This window comes from Mobula birostris, chromosome 8 (assembly GCF_030028105.1).
Source record: "Mobula birostris isolate sMobBir1 chromosome 8, sMobBir1.hap1, whole genome shotgun sequence".
Classification (NCBI taxonomy): domain Eukaryota; kingdom Metazoa; phylum Chordata; class Chondrichthyes; order Myliobatiformes; family Myliobatidae; genus Mobula; species Mobula birostris.
This window is the reverse complement of record NC_092377.1, coordinates 110,480,525-110,507,573: the sequence shown is the minus strand read 5'-3', so window position 1 is coordinate 110,507,573 and position 27,049 is coordinate 110,480,525.

Below are 27,049 nucleotides of genomic sequence, written 5' to 3'. Positions count from 1 at the left end.
TTCCAGTAATTTCTACCCCCTCTCCCTTCTCTCTTTTCCCATTCCTCATTCTAGTTGCCCTCTTACCTCTTCTCTTCTCCTCATCTGCCTATCACCTCCCTCTGGTGCCCCTCATCCTTCCCTTGTTCCCATGTTCCACTCTTCCCCCGTCAGGTTCCTTGTTCAGTTCTTTACCTTTTCCACCTGCCACCTCCCAGCTTCTCACCTCATCTCCCCTTCCTTACCTGGCCTCACCTATCACCTGCCAGCCTGCACTCCTTCCCCCTCCCCCACCTTATTCCTGCTTCTTCTCCTCCGTTTCCAGTCCTGGTGAAGCGTTTCGGCTCAAAACGCTGACTCTTTATTCCTCTCTGTAGACGCTGCCTGCCCTGCTGAGTTCCTCTGTGTGTTAGAGAGAACAGTCCATGAATGAGAGCTGAGCTAATAGCTCCCCTGCCTGTTACACAGCACAGCCATGACGGCCTCAGATGCATTCAGGGAGTATGTGATGCCCTTGAATACTCTGTAAGAATTGGCTCCTCATTAAAGGGGTTGCTTTTTTCCACCTGGCCTGAGGTAGTGTAGTGTTGTTAGTGTTGACAATCTGAGGCACCCATGGTCATAGATTCACAGAAAACTACAGCACGGAAACAAGTTGTCTGGCCCTTCTCGTCCATGCTGAATTATTTAAACTGCCTATTCCCATTGCCCTGCAGCGGGACCATGGACCTCCATACCCCTGCCATCCATGTACCCACCCAAACTTCTCTTAAACCTTGAAATTGAAATCACATCCACTGCTTGCACTGGCAGCTCATTCCAGTCTCACCTCCCTCTGAGTAAAGATGTTCCCCTTGAACATTTCACCTTTCACCCTTAACCTCCAGCAAATCTCCCCTGAATCTCCTGTGCTCTAGGGGATAAAACTCCGGCTTATTCAATCTTTCATTTTAACTCAGCTCCTCCAGACCTGGCAAAAACCTTGTAATTTTTCTCTGCACTCTTTCCTGTAGGTAGGTGACCAAAACTGCACACAATACTCCAAATTAAGCCTCACCAGTGTTTATACAACTTCAGTATAACATCCCAGCAGCTGAATGCTGGAGAAAGTACTAACAAATCCTGCAAGATTTAAGGTTTAAGACTCATGTTTATTTATTACGCGTACATCAAAATGCAGAGCAAAATGCGTTGTTTGCATTAACAACCAACACCTCGAGGATGTGCTGGGGGCAGCCTGCGAGTGTCGCCACACATTCTGGCGCCAACATTGCATACCCATGATGCTTGGCAGAGCAACACAGAACACAAGAAGCGACAAAACAACAACAGCAAAACAAGTCCCTTCCCTCCCTCCTACCCACAGACACACACGGCCCTCTAACCCAAGGGCCCCACAGGCTGTTTTCTTCGTCCTCCAACCTCCAGCAGACTCAATTCAGACTCAGACTCGCAGATATTGGACCTTCGACTACCCCCAATGGACTCACAGAGATTTGCTGGCTCTGGGGTCTGGCCAACAGTCTCGAATTACAGACTTCCAGACTTTAGGTGAAAGAGTTTGTGTAGCTAACAGACAGGCCTGAAGTGCCCTGTTCTATAGTGGCCATTACATGAAGCTTTGAGCTTACCTTGCATTGGTACGAGAGTGAGGGGCAAATTAATGAATAATGTCCTCCTTTGATGCATGTCTGAAGCCAAGGCAAGATCAGGTGGGCTGATGGGGATTGTACCTATGGGGGCCTGGCCCAACGTTGCAATTAGTGTGACTTCATTCAGAAAAGATCACCAGCATGATTTCCTTTGGGTAAGATACCAGCACAAGATGGTCTAGTTTCTAGGAGGGAGGTTTATTCTATAATCACAACTGTAAAACATTCTAAGAGCCAACAGAATACGACAGCGTCACAGAAAATCAACTTTTCTATTGGGATGCACAGTTCCAGTTGCCTCATTACAGGAAGGATGAGAGGGTGCATAAGAAATTTACCAGGATGCTGCCTGGATTAGAGAGCATGTCTTACGAGTATTGGTTGAGAAAGCTAGGCCTATTCTCTCTGGAGCAAAGCAGGAATGCGAGGTGCCTTGATAGAGCTGTACAAGATGAGATGAGGCATAGGCTGGGTGGATAGCCAGAGACCTTTTCCTAGGGCAGAAATTTAAGGGCATTGGAAGATAGTGCAGGGCGATGTTAGAAGTCAACTCTTGATGCAGTAATTGGTGAATGTGTAGAGCACCTTGTCAGAGGCAGATACATTAGAGATATTGAAGAAACTTTTAGCTAGATACTCTTAGATAGATCTTGGATGATAGAAAAATGGAGTCTATGTAGGAGGGAAGAGTTGGATTGATCTTAGAGTAGGTTAGAATGTTGGCACAGCAATGTGGGCCGAAGGGCCTGTAACCTGCTGTAGTGTTTATGTTCTTTGAATTTTTGAATATGAAAGCCCTGGGTAGAGTCAATAGGAAGGATCTACTTCCCCTAGTGGAGGGGTACTAGACCCAGGTCAATAAACATATTTTTCTTCAGCCCTTTACCTTTTTCACCTTTCACCTTCCAGCTTCTCACTTCATCCCCCCTCCCCCACTCACCGACCTTCCCCCTCATTTGGCTTCACCTATCACTTTCCAGCCTGTTTGCTTCCCCTTAACACCATCCCCACTTCTTCGTTCCTCTTCCTTTCCAGTCCTGATGAGGGGTCGACCGTTTCATCCTCTCCATAAAGAGAAACCTAAAGAGTCCCTCTGGTGTTTTGTGCGTGTAGAAGTTCAAAGTAATTGACAGAGGAAGCGGAGGGGAGATGATGAAAAATGTTTTCAGCCAGAGTGTGGATGGTATGTGGACCTCTCTGCCTGAACCGATGGCAGAGGGAGAAAGCCTCTCCACATTTGGATAGATAATTGTAGGGTTACACACCATAGTGCTCGGGGGGGGGGGGGGGGGGGCGGTTTAAATTGACTTTGACTGACACAGACACAATGGGTTACATGGCCTGGTTTTGTTCCTAATTTTCTCTGATTTTGAGATTCTCTCTGTATTCGAGTGTTAGCCTGGTACTGTTTTATTAATGCATCAGAAAATGGGTTTGTCACCAAAAATATGTACATTCATTAAGAACATCCTGTCGTCCCAGTGTGAGTAACCTGATTTAAATTGCCTGAAAAAAAAACCTACAATGAGCTATTCAATCATACTATCTTCTGCAGTGTAGCAGTGGCCAAACTGTGGTTGTTTTATCTGGAGAGGCAGGGGAGAGGGGTGATCTGATAGAGGTTTATAAGATTATGATAGGCATAGATAGAGTAACCAGACAATATCTTTTCCACAGAGTTTATATGACTAATACCAGAGAGCATACATTTAGGGTGAGAGGGGGTAAGTTCAAAAGAGATGTGAGGGGCAAGTTTGTTTTTTTTAAAAAAACACAAGAGATGTGGGTATGCCACCTGAGTTGGTGGTAGAGGCAGACACATTAGGGACATTTAAGAGGTGTTTGGATAGGCACATGAGTGTGAGGAAGATGAAGGGATACGGACGTTGTGTAGGCATAAGTTTAGCTGGCCATTTGATTACCCATTTAATTGGTTCAGCACTACATTGTGGGCCGAAGGAGAGAACGTCAACTCAGACCATGAGAGGCCTGCGTCAGGCATTTTCATGCCTTACCAGGCGCAGACTGGAAGTCTGTGTGGGGCGCCACTCCTCACACAGACACTAGAGCAATGTGCGGTTAAGTGTCTTGCTCAAGGACACAAACACGCTGCCACAGCTGAGGCTCGAATCAGCGACCTTCAGGTCACTAGACAAATGCCTTAACCACTTGGCCATGTGCCCAACATATTCCTGTGCTGTACTGCTCTATAATGCAAACCTCAGCTGTTTTTTTGGAAATGCGAGAGTCTGGGGTGGTTCAAAAAGACATCTGTGGCCATCACAAGTAAGTTGCAATTGTTAAGTGGCAAAGAGCTGTCGTCAACCCGTGGTGTCCCTATGGATAGTTGCCCTAAATGAGGAACTCAGCAGGCTGGGCACCATCTGTGGAAAAGAGTACAGTCGGCTTTTCAGGCTGAGATCCTTCGCCAGTCCTGCTGAAGGGTCTCCCCTGAAACATCGACTGTTTACTCTTTCCCATCGATGCTGCCTGGCCTGCTGTGTTCCTCCGGCATTTTGACCATGTTGCTCGGATTTCCAGCATCTGCAGACTTTCCCTCGCCCCAAATGAGTTTTGATCCTCACAAAGGCGGCTCATTGTAGATAACATTGTGTTCGTGTCATACTTTGGGCACACCATATGACAAAACAGCTCCCTGGAAGAGGATATCACACTCGGCAAAGTGGGAGGACAACGGACGAGAGGAAGGTGGATGGACACTATAAGGACAGCTGCTCTGGGCACCATTATAGTGTGAAATGTAATGCGTGGTACGGGGCACGCAGGAGAAGTGTTCAAATCGTCATCTCAGATGGAGGTCAACACTCCAAGTAATCTCTCTAAAACAAGCACAAGTTAAAATACTTTTCGAAGAGCTAAGCCTTATCTGTCACAAGTACATCGAAACATACAATGTGTCATTTGTGTCAACAACCAACACAGTCCGAAAATGTGCTGTGGGCAGCCCGCAAGTGTTGCCATGCCAATACAGGATGCCCACGATTTACCTGTACACCTTTGGACAGTGGGGGGAATCGGAGAACCAGGAGGAATCTCACTGGCATAACATACAAGATGTCTTCAGACAGAAGCGGGAAGCAGGAATTGAACCCTCAGTCTTCTGGTTGCTGGCGCAGTAAAGCATTATGCTAACTGCTAGGCTACCGTGCTGCCTATTTGCAGGCGTGGAATCTCCCTATTAGATCCTCTGCACATAATGCTAGCTGTATCGATGGGATTATCAGTGTCTTCACATTCACTGGCTGTATAGGCAAACTTATGCCAACACCCTCCCCAACACTGAGGCCTTTACAACCTGCATCCAGCTATGCTGGATAGGACATGTTGTCTACAGGCCCAGCAACAGGCTCCCCAGTCAGACACTTCAGTCATGAGGAGACATTACCAGACAGACAGAGGAAAGGATTCAAAGAGACACAAAAAGTGCTCTTGAAGAATCCCCACCAATGTCTGACAACTTCTGGCCCATGACCACTCAAAGTGGAGGAGGAGAACTTGGGATGATATGGAGAACCTCATCATGCAGAAGTTCTGCACAAGCAGTGGATGGGGTAGCCCAACTTACCTATTCACTTGCCTGGTCAGGAACCTCCTGCCCTTTCTGAGGAAGAGCCTGCAAGTTTTGCACTTGTTTCATTTGTCATCTCAAAACCAGAGTGGAAGTGAGTTATCCTCCATCTTGAGGGACTGTCAGATGGTGATGAGGAGGCATATGGGAGCAAGATAGATCAGTTGATTGAGTGTCGTTGCAACAACAACCTTGCACTCAAAGTAAGTAAGATCAAGGACTTGATTGTAGGCTTCAGGGAGGGATAATCGAGGGAACATACACCAGGTCTCATCAAGGGATCAGCAGTTTCAACTTCCTGGATGTCAACATTTCTCAAGTCTTTTTCTAGGCCCAACATATTGATGCAATAACAATTGAGGAATGCCAGTAGCTATATTTCATTATGAGTTTGAGGAGATTTAGAAGACTCCTGCAAATTTCTATAGCTATACCGCGGAGAGCATTCTAACTGGATGCATCGCTGTCTGGTATGGAGAGGCCACTGCACAGGATTGGGAAAGGCTGCAGAAGGTTGCAAACTCAGTTTGCTTTAACCTGTGCACTAACCTCCCCAGCAATGAGGACATCTTCAAAAGGCGATGCCTCAGAAAGGTGACACCCATCCGAAAGTCCTCCCATCACCAAGGACGTGCCCTCTTTTCATTGCTACCATCAGGGAGGAGGTACAACAGCCCAAAGACATACACTCAATCCTAAAAGGCACAATCAGATTCCTGAACAAAGAATGAACCCATGAACACTACCTCACTGTGTTTGCTCTCTCTTTGCATTACTTAATTTAATTTTTAATATATATTTCTTATTGTAATTTATGTATTGCACTGTACTGCTACTGCAAAGCAACAAGTTTCACTCCATATAACAGTGATATTAAACACGATTCTTATTCTGCCTGTTAAAATTTACTGACTATTCCAACTTGACTCCAGCCTCAGTACTTTTCTGGTGCACTTCAGTTAACTTCTGTGGCATCTTTTTGCAAGTTATCCAATGTGACAGTTGGAATTCAATAATGTTTTCAAGGTTAGAGATTCTGATAATGAGGTTCTAATCTGCAGAGGAAGACCTAGAACAAACTGGCCTACATTATCCAGCGCAGGCAGGCTGCCAATGCTTGTTGTTGGTCTCCTGGACTCTGCTTACCCAATGAAGGTGGCCAGACCCTGGGGCAAGGCCCCACAAAGCAGTGTGTCATATCAAAGGGACGTTGCCCCACCCTTCAAACATTTCTGAACTGTCCGTGAACCCACGAGCATTACCTCATTTTTCCTATTTTGTGTTATTTATTGTTAGTTTGTAATTTATAGTGTACATATGTCTTGTACTGCATTTCTGCTGTAAAACAGCACATTCCACGTCAAATAAAACAATGATCATGAACCTGATTCTGATTCTGATCCCTGATTGAGAGCCCACTGACAATAGTTTTGCCTATGTCAGGCTTCTGTTTATTGATTATAGCTCAGCGTTCAGAACCATCATACCCTCAGTTCTAATCAACAAGCTCCAAGACCTGGGCCCTTGTACCTCCCTCTGCAACTAGATCCTTGTCTTCCTCACCGGGAGGCCACAGTCAGTGAGGATTGGAAATAACAGCTCCTCTTCGCCAACAATCAACACCAGCACACCTCAGGGATGCATGTCTAGCCCACTGCTCTACTCTCTACTCCCCTGACTGTATGGCTAGGCACAGTCCAAAAGCCATCTATAAATTTGCCGACAACACAACTACTGTTGGCTGAAATTCAGAAGGTAATGAGGAGGCGTACGGGAGTGAGATAGATCAGCTGATTGAGTGCCGTCGCAATAACAACCTTTGCACTCAACGCCACTGAGACCAAGGAACTGAGAGTGGACTTCAGGAGGGGAAGCTGAGGGAACACACGCCTGTCCCAATCAGATGATCGGCAGTGGGAAGGGTGAGCAGTTTCAGGTTCCTTAGTGTCAACACCTGAGGACCCATCCTGAGCTCTGTGTGTTGGTGCATTTGCAAAGAAGGCACAACAGCGGCTATACTTCATTGGGAACTTAAGGAGAATTGATCTGGCACCAAAGTCACCGGAAAATATACCAGGTACTGTGGAGAGCACTCACCTGGTTGCATCACCATTTGGTGTGGAGGGGCCACTGCACAGGATTGGAAAAAGCTGCAGAAAGTTGTAAACTAAGTCAAGTCTCCCCAGCATCCAGGATACCTTTAAGAGACGATGCCTCAAAAGCGGCATCCATTATTAAGGACCCCCATCACCCAGGACATGGCCCCTTCTTATTACAAAGCCTGAAGACACACATTCAATGTTTCAGGAACATTTTCTTCCCCTCCACCCTTAGATTTTTAAATGGACATTGAGCACATGACCAGTACCTCAGTACTTTTCCCTCTTTTTTTGCACTAATTTAATTTAATTTTCTTTTTTTATTTATAGCTGACATTGTAATTTATAGTTTTTTTGTTATGTATTGCTATCTACTGCTGCCACAAAACAACAAATTCCACGACGTGTACTAGTGATATTAAATCTGATTCTGACTCCGACATTCCTAAACAATTAAAAATTAAACAAAGTTTAAAGTGAAAGTCAAAGTAAATATGTGGCCAAGGTACGCATACACTGCCTCGAGATTCATTCCCTTGCAGGTGTTAACAGGAACATAAAGAAATACAATAGAATTTATGAAAAATTATTCATAAACAAAGAATGACAAACTATTGCTCCATGGATCACTAAGATGATTTTTGCCTCTTTCCCTTATATCCCATGGGCTTTCAATTGTCAAATGCCTTACTGAAATCCGTGTGCAATCTAAATAAAAGAGAGCTTCTCTGATAACTCCCACTGGAATTAATTCCTATAATTTGGCAATTAGTGAAATCTCACTAACTAGCCCCAAGTTAGTTGGTTTATCTCTTCCTCCCCTTTTAAACAATGATTCAATATTATGGGTCCTTCATTTCTTTGTCACCATTGTTATAGCCAGGATCACTTGAAAAATAATGGCCGCAGATTATGCAATTGCCACTTACAGCTTCTTACAGCCCAGGATACATTGCACCAAGGCTGGCTGAGTTATCCACTTCCAAGAATGCTGACCCACTTATGATTTTAACTTCTCCTGTGGTCATCCTATCTGATCTTTCACAGAAGTTTATTCTTAACTACAAGGCCGGCATTCTTAGGAGAAGATGGTTGCAAAGCAGGCACATTAGGTAACAGTAACATCATTTGGTGAGGATATTAGTTCCTGCATAGCCAACCTCCACTCTCATATGCAGAGCTAGTAGGTCACAGTGTTGATTAATAACCCACACCCACACATTGGGGCTCGCTGCTTGAGGAGGCACTAAATTAATCACCAGTTTGTGAGACAACCCGAACATGTTACAGTGATGACGGTAAGTACATTCCTAGTTCCTCACTCACTATCTTCTCTACATCCTGCACTCTACTAGTGCGTGTCTTTATATGCTCAGTGTCCACTTTATTAGCTACATTGCACACCTGATATCTAATCAGCCAATCATGTGGTAGCAGCTCAATGCTTAAAAGTATACGGACATGGTCAAGAAATTCAGTTGTTGTTCAGTCTCAACATCAGAATGGGGAAGAAATGTGATCCAAGTGTCTTTAACCTTGGAATAATTGTTGGTGCCAGACGGGGTGATTTGAGTATCTCAGAAACTGCTGATCTCCTGGAGTTTTCAAGCACAACAGTCTCTAGAGTTTACAGAGAATGGTACAATAAAAAACCCCAAAAACATCCAGTGAGCGGCAGTTCTGTGGGCAAAAACACATTGTTATTGAGAGAGGCCAGAGGAGAATGGCAAGACTGGTTCAAGCTGACAGGAAGGTGACAGTAACTCAGATAACCACACGACACAACAGTGGTGTGCAGGAGAGCATCTCTGAATGCACAGTACATTGAACCTTGAAGTGGATGGGCTACAGCAGCAGAAGATGATGAACATACACTCAGTGATCACTTTATTGGGTACAGGAGGTAACTAATAAAGTGGCCACTGAGTGTATGTTTGCTTATTCTAATGCTCCTATGCTTATTACAGTCCAAAAGGAGATTGTCCCATTGAACACATGGTAGCTCCCTGCAGGATCTTTATCCTATTTTACCTTCTGTGTCTCCCAACTCTTCTTTTTTGATTGTTTTACTTTCCACCTACTTACTTACTGCTGGTGTTTCAGGCAGCAATGAGGCTCCTCCATTTCTGTCTGTCCCTAGCCATATTCTCTCTTGTGCACGAGTAGTTCAGGGTCCTTATATCTGCCTCTATGGTACGGCACCAAGTTGTCTTTGGTCTCCTGTGTTTCCTTCTGTTCAGTGGTCCAATGAAGTTATTGTGGGCTAACTTACTGAGGTCAATTAATCCTTGGGATGTGGGTCGGAACCCACGCATCCTGACACAATTCATCAACAACAGCTTTACTCAGCATGTACTGTGTTAGGAATTTGTGGAGGTGTATTAGTCAGGGTGTGACGTGCAACAAAAGCAACATTCAACAATTATAAAGAGCTACATAAAAAATAAAGAATTATATATAAATAAAAAGCTAAGTTACAGGTTGAAGGATGGATATCACGTATAAATAAATAAATACCAGCATGTACAGTTTTTACAATGTAAACCACATATAGACAATGGCTAAGGTAGGAATTGAACCCAGGGCCTTGTGGCAGTGAGGCATTAACACAGCACTGGCTGATACTCCGTTATCATATGATAACGTATAAGGAGAGTTTGTTGGCTCTGGGCCTGTACTCACTGCAGTTTTGAAGAATGAAGGGGAATGTCATTGAAACCAATTGAATATTGAACGTCCCAGATAGAATGGACGTGGAGAGAATGTTTCCAGTACTGGGGGGACTCTAGGACCAGGGGGCACAGCCTCAGAATTGAAAAGGGTCCCTTTAGCCAGACAGTGGTGAACCTGTGGAATTCATTGCCACAGATGGCTGGGGAGGCCAAGTCATTGAGGATATTTAAAGAGGATGATGATATGTTCTTGATTAGTAAGGACATCAAAGGACACAGGAAGAAGGCGGGAGGGTGGGGTTGAGAGGGATAATAAATCAGTCTTGATGAAATGGTAGAGCAGACTCGATGGGCTGAATGGCTGAACTCTGCTCTTTTGTCTTATGGTCCTCTGTGTTCCTTCTCATTTCATGTGAGCATTTCAGGTTGTCCTCTGCAATAATGTATTAATGACATAGATCTAAATATAGAAGGCATGACATGGAAATTGACAGATGATGCAAAAACTGGCTGTGTGGTTGTCAGTGAGAAGGAAACCTTTAGACAGCAGGAAGATATAAATATTCTGGTCTGTGTGGAGAAATGTGATAAATTGAATTCAATCGAAAGAAGTGTGGGTGTTTATCTACAGTTAACCAACTGCACCAGGAGCCAGCGTTCTAAACTACTGATCATGGGAGTTCAAATCCCACCATGGCTACTGGGGAATTTAAATACAAATTAAAGGTTGAACACCCCTTATTCAAAACACTTGGGTCCAGAAGTGTTTTGGATTTTGGATTTTGAACATTTGAACATATAATGAGATATCTTTGGATAGGATCTAAGTCAAACACAAAATCCATTTACATCACATATACAGCTTATACATATACCCTGAAGTAGTTTTATTTAACAGTTTTGTGTATGAAACGGTGATGGGTACAATGAACTATCAGAAAGGTAAGCTATCACTAGCTCGGCCACCCAGGTGGACAGTCAGTGGCTGTTTGGCATTGCCATCGTTATGTGCTACTGATAAGCAGTCTTTGCTTGACATTTCTTCATCACACATCTGTTCTGACGCAGCCATTCAGTGTGTTAGATTTTCATCAGCGATGATCTTTGCAAACTCATCAATGAATTTCTCTGCTGCTTCATGATCAGCAGTCACGTTATCACCACAAATCTTTAAAAATTTAACACTGGACCTTTTCATAAATTTCTGCAACCAACCTGCTGAATATTTGCAATTACCTTCAATTTTCACTTCATTGTGATAGATCTTTGCTTGTTTCATGATCAGCAAACTGCTAAGTGTCACATGTTCACTCTGACACTGACAAATCCACTCTTTCAATACACATTCGAGATCTTCATTTTTTGTTTTATTCTATGTTTTTCTATTTTTTCTTAACTTCTGTACATTACTTTCTGCACAGAAATTTAACAGTTTGTCCTTCTGTTTCTTCAGGTTATAGATGGTGGTCGTTCCAACACCATACTTCTCTGTCAGATACGTCACACTTATACAGCCCTTAGGTTTTTCCAACAACTTGCCGTTGTGTTATAAGTAAACATAAATGCTTCCTCTTTCCTTGCACTATTACCCATAGGGGTAACTGCATGCTTTTTGACATTTCAAACAATAGCTTCACAGCACAGATCGGAAAATAAGCACAGAACACAAGGCAATCACTGTGAATAATGCATGAAGGTCTGGCTATCATGACTACTGAAAGCAAGCTGGTGCCAACAGGGTCTCACTCATGGTATGAGAGATTACTTCTCAGAACTGTATGGGATGTGCAGGGACCTGTGCATCACCTCAGACAATTCTCATCACCTTGTGGAATTTTCCATTTGTGAAGTCATGTCAGTGCTCAAAAAATTTTTGGATTTCAGAGGTTTTTGGATTTTGGATTTTCAGATAAGGGGTGCTGGAAATTTAAAAAAACTGCTACTCTCAGGAAGAGTGTTCTTGAAACAACCAGACTGCTATGAAAACCTATCTAGTTTAATAAGAACATACAGTATATCCTTTCTCTGCCCTCTCACCTCTCTTTTTCCATCCACATTCTGGCTGCCCTCTTACCCTCTTCTCTTCTCATCTGCCTATCAACCGCCAGCTTCTCACTTAAACCCCTGTTCCCCCACCCACCTACCTCCACCCTCACCTGGTCTCACCTATCGTCTGCCAACTTGTGCTCATTTTTCTCCCCCCACCTTCATATTCTGGCTTCTGCCCCCTTCCTTTTCAGTCCTGATGAAGAGTCTTGGTCCAAAATGACGACTCTTTACTCTTTTTTCCACAGATGCTGCCTGAGCTGTTGAGTTGCTCCAGCACTTTGTGAGTGTCACTCTAGATCCTTGATCCTGAGTGCCTGCCTGAGAAGGGGTAAATCAGGGGAGATTTTGGGATGAAGAAGATTGAGATCTGAGAAGGAGAATTAGGAGCGAGGGATCATTAATTTTCAACAGTTTAACCGCACAGGTAGTTACGCATTGAGCAATAGCTGCACCCATTCAATATTAACACTGTCCCCTCAGTGGTTGCTGGGCTTTGGTTGGCTGCTAGTCCCCGGGACTATGTGCCAAATTGTTTGCAAAAGAGAGGGAATATGTTAGAGAGCCACACAAAATATAATTCAACAGCTGAGACTGAAAGGTTGGCATTATGTGCAAATTGTAGGCGTAAAGCAAGAAGTGTACTATCACTTTGTCTCTTTATCATTTCCTGTCAGAGTCACCTTATGTTCAGATGCTTCTGTACCAAGTGTCACTTTATGCACTATGTATATAAACTAACCTTACATATATATAGCCGCACGTAGATTGACCTTGTATTTATATTTGTTGTGTTCTTTACGATTATGGCATTTTTTATGCTGCACTGGATCCAGAGTAACAATCTTTTTGTTTTTGAATCTTTGTCTTGCACAAATATTGCAGCACACACAAGAACATAAGAAATAGGAGCAGGAGTAGGCCATCTGGCCCATCAAGCCTGCTCCACCATTGAATAAGATCATGGCTGATCTGACCATGGACTCACCTCCACCTACCTGCCTTTTCCCCCTAACCCTTAATTCCACTATGGACACAGCATCTAGCGATGAAGTTCTCGGATCTGCTTGGCACTTTAGGATGTATATTGTACACATTTCTCTGACATTAAATGGACCTATTGAAACCTATTGGTCTCTCCTGAACTGACACAGACAATGGCACCATCTCTTCTCTAGAGGCAAAAACATTCCCCACTTCTCATCTGGTGCTTTGGGGACTCATTATTTCTATTTTCTATGCTTATTGTGTTTTTTTAATGCTGCACCAGATCTGGACTAACAATCATCCCAGTCCTCTTTGCATTCATGTACTGAAGAGTGACAATAAAACTTGAATCTTGAAGTGAGACAAATGTTGTGTTGGAGATATGAATGTCAGGCACATCTCTCAGCACACTGAGGATGTTGATGACTGATGGTGAGCCAGTGGAGACTGGCAGAGTCCAGCAGTGCAGCTGATTGGACATGGTCTCTGAAGGTGCACTGATAGGCCATGACCTTCATGTACTATCATTGGACCTTTTGTAGCCAAATCTTTGCAATTTGACCCTTGGTATTGAACACGACAGTTATCTGCGCCAGTTTGTAGATCGGAGGGCTCATGTTAATACAGAATATTTAATCTATTTCAAAGTAAATTTATTATCAAAAGTACCTTGAGATTCATTTTCTTGTACGGATTCACAGTAAAATAAAGAAATACAATAGAATCAATAAAAAACTACACACACACACACACACACACACACACACACACAGACACACACACACACACACACGCAAAGACTGACAAACGAGCAATGTGCAAAAGAAGTGGTAAGGTTGTTGAGTCCTTGAAACTGAGTCCATAGGTTGTGGAATTAGTTCAGTGTTGGGGTAAGTGAAGTTATCCACTCCGATTCAGGAGCCTGATGGTTGAAGGGTGATAACTGTTCCTGAACTTGGTGGTTCGGGACCTAAGGCTCCTGTGTCTCCTGTCCAATGACATTCGTAAGAAGAGAGCATGGTCTGGATGGTGGGAGTCCTTGATGATGGATTCTGCTTCCTCGTAGCAGCTCTCCTGGTAGATGGACTGGGGAGGGCTTTAGCTGAGATGGACTGGGCTGTATCCACCACTTTTTGTAGCCATTTTCATTCCTGGCCATTGGTGTTTTCATACCAGGCCATGGTGCATCCAGTCAAGGCACTCGGCACTGGGTACCTATCGAACTTTGTTAAAGTTTTCCAGCAGGTGACATGCAAAATTTGCACAAACTTCTAAAAAAAAGAAGTGGAGGTGTTGTCATGCCTTCGTTGTGATAACACTTAGGTGCTGGTCTCAGGACAGATTCTCTGATATGGCAACACCAAGGAATTTAAAGTTACTAATCCTCTTCACCTCCGATCCCCGAATGAGGACTGGTTCTCCCTCCTGTAGTCAATAATCAGCTCTTTTGTTTTGCTGTACATCTGTCACCCAGGCTTCCAGTGTAGTTCTGGGAAACTAAGCAACATAACCTCCGACACATTGTCTCCAGATCAGAAAGAGTCCCAGAACGTGCACCAACATCTGGTGTGTCACAATGCAAGCCCATGAACACTGCAGGCAAGCTTTGCATTTTAATTCACTTACGGATGGGGGTGTAATCAGTAACGCCAATGCTTACTGCTCATTTTCAGATGCCTTGGAGTCGTGGGTGGTGAGCCAGATTCCTGAAACACTACAGTTGTGAACGTGGCCCCATGGTGCTGTCAGGCAGGAAGCTTCAGGATACTGACCCGATGATGGAATATTTCCAACCGAGGATGGTATGTGACTTGGAGTGGTTCTTGTGGTTTACATCTGCCATTAGGTACTCATTGCCTGCTGAAGCATGCAATCATGAACAGTATATTTAGTGCTGACTGGAAAGATGAGCTTTATTTAGTCACATGTACCTCGGAACACGCAGTGAAATGCACGTTTCTTGTCAAATCAAATCCGGAACCAAGATAGCATGCCAGCAACTTACTAACCCTACCCGTACGTCTTGGGAAATTGGAGCACTCGGAGGAAGCCCACACAGTCCTTACAGACAATGGCAGAGCTGAAGCCAGGTCATGGCACTGTAATATTGACATGTGACTGCCACGGCACCTTGCCCTCCCAAGAACAATCAAAGGTCAATGAATGAACTCAGCCGGAAAAGGAAGTAACAGGGATGTGTTAATTGCACATTGCGAGTCTCACATCCACTTATAGAGGCTATTTAATTCAGCCCCACCCCACCCTCATTTTATTCCTTCAGAAAAAGTAGTCATCTACATTGTTACTTCACCAGCTTGGTATCAGCGTATCCCTCTGCAATTGGACCTTGGACTTTCTGACCCCAATCAGTTAAATTAGACAACCTCGCCTCCTCCACTCTCACCCTGAACACCGGCGTGCCTCAAGGCTGTGTGCCGAGCCCTCTTCTGTACTCCCTTTTCACCTATGACTGCTTTCCTGTACATGGTTCTAACCCCATAATTGAGTTCGCAGATGACACCACGGTGGTTGGCCTGATCAGAGGGGATGATGAGACGGCCTACAGGGACGAGGTCCAGAACCTGGCCGCGTGGTGAGCCGACAACAGCCTGGCCCTTAACACACAGAAGACCAAGGAGATCATTGTGGACTTCAGGCATGCTAGGAGCCACACCCACATCCCATCTACATCAACGGAGCTGTGGTGGAGCGTGTATCCAGCTTCAAATTCCTTGGTGTCCACATTTCCAAGGATCTCACGTGGTCCCTGAACTCCTCCATCCTGATCAAAAAGGCACAACAGCGCCTTTATTTTCTGCGGAGCATGAAGAAAGCTCACCTCTGTCCCAGGATACTGACGGACTTTTACCGCTGTACCATTGAGAGCATACTCACCAACTGCATCTCAGTGTGGTATGGCAATTGTCCCATATCGGACTGCAAAGCACTCCAGCCTGTGGTGAAAACTGCCCAGCGGATTATCAGCACCCAATTGCCCACCATTGAGAACATCCACCATAAACGCTGCCTGGGCAGGGCGAAAAACATTATCAAGGATGCACCTCACCCTAACCATGGACTTTTTACTCTCCTCCCATCTGGTAGGCTCTACAGGAGCCTCCGCTCCCGCACCAGCAGGCACAGGAAGAGCTTCTTCCCTGAGGCTGTGACCCTGCTGAACCTCTCATCACAGCGCTAAGCAGTATTGCATCCGTATTGTACTGTCTCAGTACTTCTATATTTGTGTGCTGTAGCACTTTTTTTATTCACAGTTATTTTGTAAATAACACTATTCTTTGCATTTCTGGTCAGATGCTAAATACATTTCATTGGCTTTGTATCTGTACTTGACACAATGACAATAAAGTTGAATGCAATGTAATCTAATCTAATCTATGGGTCTAGGAGAATACACTCAGTGGGCACTTTATTAGGTACCTCTTGTATCTAATAATCTCCGAGTGTATGCCTGTGGCCTTCTGCTGCAGCCCATCCACTTGGTGTATTTATTACATAGGGAAGAAAAGATCCAAGAACCTATGGATCAGATAGATCAGTTGGTGAGGTTGTCCTGTTGGGTAATGCAGAAGCTGTTTCCACTTCAGTGTTACCCTTCTTCTCCTGAAACTGTGATTGCTGCTCGGGCAAAGGGTTCTCTGTAACTGACAGCTCAAGATGGAGCTACCATAACATGCGCTGACAGGCTGCTCCTTCAGTGGTGTGGCAAGCTGACCCTGATATCCATATATACGTAGGATCGGCATGAGATTCCAACCCTGGACACTGGGAGAATAAACCATCTGCTGGGGGAGCTTAATGGCTCAAGCAGCATCTGTCAGGTTGGGGGAGGAATATTGTCGTTTTGGGTCCTGATATAAATAATTATACACACACACATATACACATATAGTAGTTAGGAGCCTAAGACTTTTGCACCCTACAGCTGCCACAAAAAGAAAACAAATTTCATGATTTATATGAGTGATGATAAACCTGATTCTGATATGGGCCTCTACTGTAGACTGAGAGTGGGAAGGGGACAGGGAGAGGGGAGTCATGGTTGGGAAAAGGAAAAGGGAGAAGGGAGGGAGTGGGAAGCACTAGAGAGGTGGTCTGTAATGATCAATAAACCAGTTGTTTAGAATCAGATGACCTTGCCTGGCATCTCAGGGCTGAGTGTGCCTGGACCCATGCCACTCCCACCCCAGGCATTCTTCTCTGCCACCTGTCCCACACCCCTCCCACTGTGCTCCACCCTCGCCATTCCCAACATCCTTTGATCCCACCAGATTTACAAACCCGCTCCCAAGTTATGTGCAAAAATCTTAAGGACATATATAGCTAGGGTGCCTAAGACTTTAGCACAGCACATTAGTAACAACAAATAAAAGGAGCACAAACAGTAGAAATTTAGAGAGTGAATTCTCCCATAGTCCTAACATAAATCAAAAGATCAATTGATTTTGGCAACTGAATCTTTAATGGATCCTACCTCGCAACACTATTGGTTTTCATCCATTTTCCTGTATTCATTCATCCATTCATGAGAAATTAAAACATTTCTGAGGACATTAAAAAGCAGTTACCTTCTTGCTGTTACATGAATTATAAATAAAATCTTTAAAGAGATCATTCCAGTCTCATCACAAAACTTTGCCCAGTGTTAGAGGTTGTATATATAAATATGCAATAATTTGCCACTTTTCTGTGGAGAGGATGTATCATATAGGGAAGTCTAGGACCAGAGGGCACAGCCTCTGAATAGAACAGAGTTGGGGAAGAATTTCCTCACCCAGAGGGTACTGAATCAGTGGAATTCATTGCCACTGATGACTGTGGAGGCCGAGTCATTGGGTATATTTAAAGCAGAGATTCACAGGTTCTTGATTAATAAGGGCATCAAAGGTTAAGCAGGAGAATGGGGTTATGAGGGTTAATAAATCAGCCATGATGGAATGGTGGAGCAGACTCAAAGGGCTGAATGGCCTAATCTTGCTCCAATGTCTCATGGGCTGATGGTCTAAGATCCCACCCTCGGATATATCATCCCCCACCCCCAGAACTAGGATTTCAATTAGATTATTCCTTTTCCAACTGCCTTGTCCACTCTTGTCCCTCCTTCCCTGCACACCTTTCCCATGCAGCCAAAGCAAATGCAAAGCCTACATTTTTACCTTCCACTTATTCCAATTCGTTTTAATGCATTCAGCGTTCACAATATAGTGTTCTCTGTTTCGGAGGGAGAAGCCAAACACTGACTAGGCTGACTCCTTTGCAGATCACCAGGCATTTGGTCCGCATGGGCTTCCCACCTGGATCTCATTTCAAGAGGAGAGGGCTTGGGAGGATCCAAACACAAGTTAATTCTCCTCCTACTCCTGCTCTGTCCCCTCCAACCTCATTCTAATGTTTGCTTGTTAAACAGCCTCGCATCTCTTGCCTGAGCATGTTACAGCCTTTGGGACTCAGTTAAACTCAACATTTTCAGGTCACTCACTAACTGTATCAGGGGTGGCCAGTCCGTTTGTGATATTGGCTCAGTTTCCATTAGAGCGGCCTGCCCTGCTGGGCTATGGTGCTATATTTCAAAACTTCTACACTGCCTCCCCATTCCCTTGTTCAGCTTTTCTCTGGCTGGCTGGCACTTTTAATCCACTGATCAGATGATCTCATTCACAGTTTCTCCCCTCAGCAAACTGGCTTCACCCCATGTACCCACTCCCACTGTCCCTGTAGCTTAAAACCAACTTCCTTTCTCTCTTTCCAAAGCAAATTTCAAAGTTCAAAGTAATTTTATTATCAAAGTCACCAAATGCTACCCTGAGATTCAGGCAGTCACAGAAACACAAAGAAGCACAATAGAATCAATGAAAACAAAACTACACACAAAGGCAGACAAGCAACCAGTGCAGAAGACAAACCGTGCTGGTACTAAAAGAAACAAATGATAAATGAGTAAATAAATAGGTACACAGATAAATAACTAAACAAATAAAACTGTGACCATGGGTTCGTTTTGGAGTCCTTGAAAGTGAGCCCATAGGGTTGTGGAACCAGTTCAGTGTTCAAGTGAGTGAAATTACGGTGCCTATAAAAAGTATTCCTTCCCCTGGAAGTTTTCATGTTTTATTGTTTTCCAACATTGAATCACAGTGGATTTAATTTGGCTTTTTATGACACTGATCAACAGAAAAAGACTCTTTTGTGTCAAAGTGAAAACAGATCTCTACAAAGTGATCTAAATTAATTACAAATATAAAACACAAAATAATTGAATGCAAAAGTATTCACCCCCTTCAAGTCAGTATTTAGAAACATAGAAACATAGAAAATAGGTGCAGGAGTAGGCCATTCGGCCCTTCGAGTCTGCACCGCCATTCAGTATGATCATGGCTGATCATCCAACTCAGAACCCTGTACCAGCCTTCCCTCCATACCCCCTGATCCCTTTAGCCACAAGGGCCATATCTAACTCCCTCTTAAATATAGCCAATGAACTGGCCTCAACTGTTTCCTGTGGCAGAGAATTCCACAGATTCACCACTCTCTGTTTGAAGAAGTTTTTCCTCATCTCGGTCCTAAAAGGCTTCCCCTTTATCCTCAAACTCTGATCTCTCGTTCTGGACTTCCCCAACATCGGGAACAATCTTCCTGCATCTAGCCTGTCCAATCCCTTTAGGATTTTATATGTTTCAATAAGATCCCCCCTCAATTTTCTAAATTCCAACTAGTATAAGCCTAGTCGATCCAGTCTTTCATCATATGAAAGTCTTGCCATCCCAAGAATCAATCTGGTGAACCTTCTTTGTACTCTCTCTATGGCAAGGATGTCTTTCCTCAGATTAGGGGACCAAAACCGCACACAATACTCCAGCTGTGGTCTCACCAAGGCCTTGTACAACTGCAGTAGTACCTCCCTGCTCCTGTACTCGAATCCTCTTGCTATAAATGCCAGCATACCATTTGCCTTTTGCACCGCCTGCTGTACCTGCATGCCCACTTTCAATGACTGGTGTATAATGACACCCAGGTCTCGTTGCACCTCCCCTTTTCCTAATCGGCCACCATTCAGATAATAATCTGTTTTCCTGTTTTTGCCACCAAAGTGGATAACCTTACATTCATCCACATTAAATTGCATCTGCCATGAATTTGCCCACTCACCTAACCTATCCAAGTCACCCTGCATCCTCTGAGCATCCTCCTCACAGCTAACACTGCCACCCAGCTTCGTGTCATCCGCAAACTTGGAGATGCTGCATTTAATTCCCTCATCTAAGTCATTAATATATATTGTAAACTGGGGTCCCAGTACTGAGCCTTGAGGTACCCGACTAGTCACTGTCTTCCATTCTGAAAAGGTCCCGTTTATTCCCACTCTTTGCTTCCTGTCTGCCAACCAATTCTCTATCCACATCAATACCTTACCCCCAATACCGTGTGCTTTAAGTTTGCACACTAATCTCCTGTGTGGGACCTTGTCAAAAGCCTTTTGAAAATCCAAATATACCACTTCCACTGGTTCTCTCCATCCACTCTACAAGTTACATCCTCAAAAAATTCTATGAGATTCGTCAGACATGATTTTCCTTTCACAAATCCATGCTGACTTTGTCCAATGATTTCACCGCTTTCCAAATGTGCTGTTATCACATCTTTGATAACTGACTCTAGCATTTTCCCCACCACCGACGTTAGGCTAACCAGTCTATAATTTCCCGGTTTCTCTCTCCCTCCTTTTTTAAAAAGTGGGGTTTCATTAGCCGCCCTCCAATCCTCAGGAACTAGTCCAGAATCTAAAGAGTTTTGAAAAATTATCACTAATGCATCCACTATTTCTTGGGCTACTTCCTTAAGCACTCTGGGATGCAGACCATCTGGCCCTGGGGATTTATCTGCCTTTAATCCCTTCAATTTACCTAACACCACTTCCCTACTAACATGTATTTCCCTCAGTTCCTCCATCTCACTGGACCCTCTGTCCCCTACTATTTCCAGAAGATTATTTATGTCCTCCTTAGTGAAGACAGAACCAAAGTAGTTATTCAATTGTTCTGCCATGTCCTTGCTCCCCATAATCAATTCACCTGTTTCTGTCTGTAGGGGACCTGCATTTGTCTTAACCAATCTTTTTCTTTTCACATATCTATAAAAGCTTTTACAGTCAGTTTTTATGTTCCCTGCCAATTTTCTCTCATAATCTTTTTTCCCCTTCCTAATTAAGCCCTTTGTCCTCCTCTGCTGGACTCTGAATTTCTCCCAGTCCTCAGGTGAGCCACTTTTTCTGGCTAATTTGTATGTTTCTTCTTTGGAATTGATACTATCCCTAATTTCCCTTGTCAGCCACAGGTGCACTACCTTCCCTGATTTATTCTTTTACAGACTGGGATGAACAATTGTTGCAGTTCATCCATGCAATCTTTAAATGCTTGCCATTGCTTATCCACTGTCAACCCTTTAAGTATCATTTGCCAGTCTATCTTAGCTAATTCACGTCTCATACCTTCAAAGTTACCCTTCTTTAAGTTCAGAACTTTTGTTTCTGAATTAACTATGTCACTCTCCATCTTAATGAAGAATTCCACCATATTATGGTCACTCTTACCCAAGGGGCCTCACACGACAAGATTGCTAATTAACCCTTCCTCATTGCTCAATACCCAGTCTAGAATAGCCTGCTCTCTAGTTGGTTCTTCGACATGTTGGTTCAAAAAACCATCCCGCATACATTCCAAGAAATCCTCTTCCTCAGCACCCTTACCAATTTGGTTCACCCAATCTATATGTAGATTGAAGTCACCCATTATAACTGCTATTCCTTTATTGCATGCATTTCTAATTTCCTGTTTAATACCATCCCCAACCTCACTACTACTGTTAGGTGGCCTGTATACAACTCCCATCAGCGTTTTCTGCCCCTTTGTGTTATGCAGCTCTACCCATATCGACTCCACATCCTCCCGGCTAATGTCCTTCCTTTCTATTGCGTTAATCTCTTCTCTAACCAGCACTGCTACCCCACCTCCTTTTCTTTCATGTCTATCCCTCCTGAATATTGAATGTCCCTGAATGTTGAGCTCCCATCCTTGGTCACCCTGGAGCCACGTCTCTGTGACCCCAACTATATCATATTCATTAATAACAATCTGCACTTTTAATTCATCCACCTTATTACGAATGCTCCTTGCATTGACACACAAAGCCTTCAGGCACTCTTTTACAACACTCTTAGCCCTTATACAATTATGTTAAAAAGTGGCCCTTTTTGATGTTTGCCCTGGATTTGTCGGCCTGCCACTTTTACTTTTCACCTTACTACTTTTTGCTTCTACCCTCATTTTACACCCGTCTCTCTGCACTTGTTCCCATCCCCCTGTTGTGAACTAACTTGCTCTCTCCTTCTCTCTTTAATTTGATTCCCACCCCCCAACCATTCTAGTTTAAAGTCACCTCAGTAGCCCTCGCAAATCTTCCCCCCAGGATATTCGTCCCCCTAGGATTCAAGTGTAACCCGTCCTTTTTGTACAGGTCACGCCTGCGCCAAAAGAGGTCCCAATGATCCAAAAACTTGAATCCCTGCCTCCTGCTCCAATCCCTCAGCCACGCATTTATCCTCCACCTCATCGCATTCCTACTCTCACTGTCGCGTGGCACAGGCAGTAATCCCGAGATTACTACCTTTGCGGTCCTTTTTCTCAACTCCCTTCCTAGCTCCCTATATTCTCCTTTCAGGACCTCATCCCTTTTCCTACCTATGTCATTGGTACCTATATGTACCACGACCTCTGGCTCCTCACCCTCCCACTTCAGAATATCTTGGACACGATCAGAAATATCCCGGACCCTGGCACCAGGGAAGCAAACTACCTGTAGTCGGTGCAACCTTGGGAATAATTACAGATCTGAGTGTGTGTGGATAGGTCTCTATCAGCTTTGCATATTTGGGCATTGCAAATTTTCCCCATTCTCCTGACAAAACTGCTCAAGTTGTGTCAGATTACACAGAGATCGTAGTGAACAGTCTCTTTCAAGTCCAACCCAAAATTCTCAGTTGGATTGAGGTTTGGACTCTGACTTAGCCACTGCTGGACATTACCTTTGTTGTTTTTAAGCCATTGCTTTGGCTTTATGCTTGGGGTCATTGTCTTGCTGGAAGACAAATCTTCTCCCAAGTCACAGTTCTCTTGCAGATTGCATCAGGTCTTCCTCTAGGATTTCCCTGTATTTTGCTGCTTTCATTTTACCCTCTACCTTTACGAGCATTCCAGGGCCTTCTGCAGTGAAGCCACCACATGCTTCATGGTAGGGATGGTGCGTTTCTGATGATGTGTGTCTGAAGTTTGTCTTACACCAAATATGGCAAATAGTCTGATGACCAAACAGCTCAATTTTGGTTTAGTCATACTTTGACTTCAGAGTCTCCCACATGCCTTCTGGCAAATTCTAGCTGAGATTCCATGTGTGTTTTTTTTCCAACAGTGGCTTTCTCTTTACCACTCTCCCGTAAAGCTGTGACTGGTGAAGCACCTGGGCAACAGTTATTGTATTTGCCATCTCTCCCATCTCAGCCGCTGAAGCTTGTAACTCCTCTAGAGTTGTCATAGGTCTCTTGGTGGCCTCCCTCACTCGTCCCCTTCTTGCACAGTCACTCAGTTTTTGAGGACAGCCTGCTCTAGGCAGATTTATAGCTGTGCTATATTCTTTCCATTTCTTGATGATAAGGGATATTCAGTGACTTTGAAATGTTCTTGTGTTCATATCCAGACTTGTGCTTTTCAATAACCTTTTCATGGAGTTGCTTGGAGTGTTCTTTTGTCTTCATAGTGTAGTTTTTGCCAGGATACTGACTCACCAGCAGTTGGACCTTCCAGATACAGGTGTATTTTTACTACAATCAATCGAAACACCTTGACTGCACACAAGTGACCTCCAGTTAACTAAATATGTGATTTCTAAAACCAATTGGTTGCACTAGTGATGATTTGGTGTGTCATATTAAAGGGGGTAAATACTTATGCAATCAATTACAGTATCTTGTGTTTTACATTTGCAATTAATTTTGATCACCTTGTAGAGTTCTGTTTTCACTTTGACATGAAAGAGCCAAATTAAGTCCACTGGTTCAGGAACCTGATGGTTGAAGTGTAATGACTGTTCCTGAACCTGGTGGTGTGGGACTCAGGCTCCTGTACCTCCTGCCTGATGGCAGCAGTGAGAAGAGAGCATGGCCTGGTTGGCGGGAATCCCTGATGACGGATGCTGCTTTCTCTTACAATCCAATCTCTGACAAAGAGTTTGCAACCAGAGGCACTAAGTGTTTGTTTTTCCAAGGTGCTACCACTGTCTCTTTCATCATCCGTTGTTTAAATTCTTTACCTCATTACCACAGATTATACTAACCAAATTCCTAAATTTTGTTCTACATGGAACTAATATTCCAAACTCTCTGTATTTGCTCATCCCTCCTGTGCTTTTTTAATATCAGCTGAAATTCCAAAGACTTGAGTCAATCCTTTCTGGCAGCAATTACCTGGTAAGGGTTTGGTTAAATTGGTCATGTTGGTTAGCCTCTAGGGAGCAGCTGGTGTCAAACACTTCTGAATCTCAATATGAATCAGGTTTATTATTCCTGTCTTCTACAATGCGAAGTTTGTTGTTTTACAGTGCAAAAACAAAAAAAAACAATGAAAGAAACAATAACAACCAAAGTCATGGTTAAATTAAATGTTAATGTTAACTGTAAATCCTACACAAAGTAATGGATACGGCCCACTCCATCACAGGTAAAGCCCTCCCCACCATTGAGCACATCCACATGAAACGTAGTTGTAGGAAAGCATAATTCATCATGAGGGATTCCAGGACATGCTCTCTTCTCGCTGCTGCCATCAGGAAGTAGGTACAAGAGCCGCAGGACTCACACCACCAGGTCAGAAACCCTCTACCATCAAGTTCTTGAACAAAAGGGGATAACTTCACTCAACTTCACTTGCCCCATCATTGAAATGTTTCCCAAGGTATGGACTCACTTTCAAGGACTCTTCATCTCATCAATATTTATTGCATACTTATTTATTATTATTCTTTTTTTCCTTCTTTTTGTATTTGCACAGTTTGTTGTCTTCTGCACTTTGGTTGAATGCCAAGTCAGGCAGTCTTTCATTGATTCTATTACGGTTATCATTCTCTAGATTTGTTGAATATGCCTATGAAAAAATGAATCCCGTGGTTGCATGTGGTAACATATCAGTACTTTGATAATAACCTACCTTTGAACTTTTACTGTACTTTAAAGATTTCAAGTATGAGAGAAATCAACTTGCTAACTCCATCATTAACCTTGAGTTTCATAATCTGCAGAAAGAGTTTCGGCACAACTCATTTGAGCTACTTATTTGAGAAGCAATCAATTATTTATTGGAGATATTTTGAGAAGGTAACAAAGACATTAGATGAAGGAAACTTTTGTCTTCCAGAGAAAGCTGTTGTAGCACAGATGAATTTCCAAAAGTTATTTATTAAGGTGCCTCAAAGGATTGCTGTAGAAGAGCCCATGGCATTGGGCTAATAGAAACATAGAAACATAGAAAATAGAATATGTTAGGATGGATAGAGAAATGACAAATAGAGTTGGGAGAAGTGGGTCAGTATGAGGTTGGCAAGTTGTAACTGAAGAGAGGTGATAGGGCCTCAATGCTTACAATCTGTTAAAAGCTTTGCTGAACATGGTGAGTGCATTATATTCAAATTTTTGACAATGCAAGGACAGGTAGGAGAGCAAGTTGTCAGGCAAATGCTGGGATCCTGCACAGGGATTGAGATTTCAGCCATGCAAGCAAACACTTGGTGAGTGAAGTATAATATGGAGAAATAATGATGGTGGCATGGTAGTGTAGCAGCTAGCACAATCACTCAACAGTGCCAGTGATCGGGAGTTCAGGTTCAATTCCCGCCACCCTCTATAAGGAACTTGTACATTCTCTCTGTGACTGTGTGGGTTTCCTGTGGCTGCTCCAGTTTCCTCCCACAGTCCAAAGACAAACAGTTAGTGTTAGTAAACTGTGGGCATGGCATGTTGATTTATGGGCTCCCCCTCCCCAAGCACAATCCTTGCTGATTTGATGCATTTCACTGAATGTTTTAATGTACAGGTGACAAATAAAGCTAATCTTTATTTTTATGTGTTCACCCGTTTCAAAGGTTCAAAGGTCAAGTTTAATCTCAGAGAAATGTATACAATATACATCCTGAAATGTTTTTTCTTTGCAAAACATCCACAAAAACAAAGAAATGCCCCAAAGAATGAACAACAGTTAAAGGTGAGAACCCCAAAGTCTGCCCCAGCTCCCCCCGCGCATAAGCGGCAGCGAGCAACGATTCCCCCTCCCCCTAGCAGCAAAATTGAATGCTCATCAGTACAATCACCGAACAGCAAAGCAGAACTGTTAAGCAGACTATACTATTGTGCTAAGCGTAGAACATGAGTATTGTCAAACAGGAAATACAGAAACTTGGCAAGCAGGTTGAGCAAGTAATTAAGAAGGCAAATGGAATGCTGACTCTGTAGGCTAAGTGGATGGAATGTAACACAGAAATCTTGTTGTGTCTGTATGGAGCATTGGTGAGACCACACTCAGAGATCCATAGAGTCATAGAAAGCTACAGCACAAAAACAGGTCCTTCGACCCATCTAGTCCGTGCAGAACCATTTAAACTGCCTGGTCCCAGCAACCTGCACGTGGACCATAACCATCCATGTTCCACCCATCCACGTACCCCTCGAAACTTAAACATTGGCAGCTCGTTCCACACTCTCACCACCCTCTGAGTGAAGAAGTTTCCCCTCATGTTTCCCTTAAACATTTCACCTTTCACCCTTAACCTATGGCCTCTAGTTGCAGTTCCACCCAACCTTAGTGATAAAAGCCTGCCTGCACTTACCCTGCAATGAAAGCTGGAATTACTCAACAGGTTAGGCAGCACCTGTGGAAGGAGAAGTAGCTAAGGTATCAGATTAATAACCTT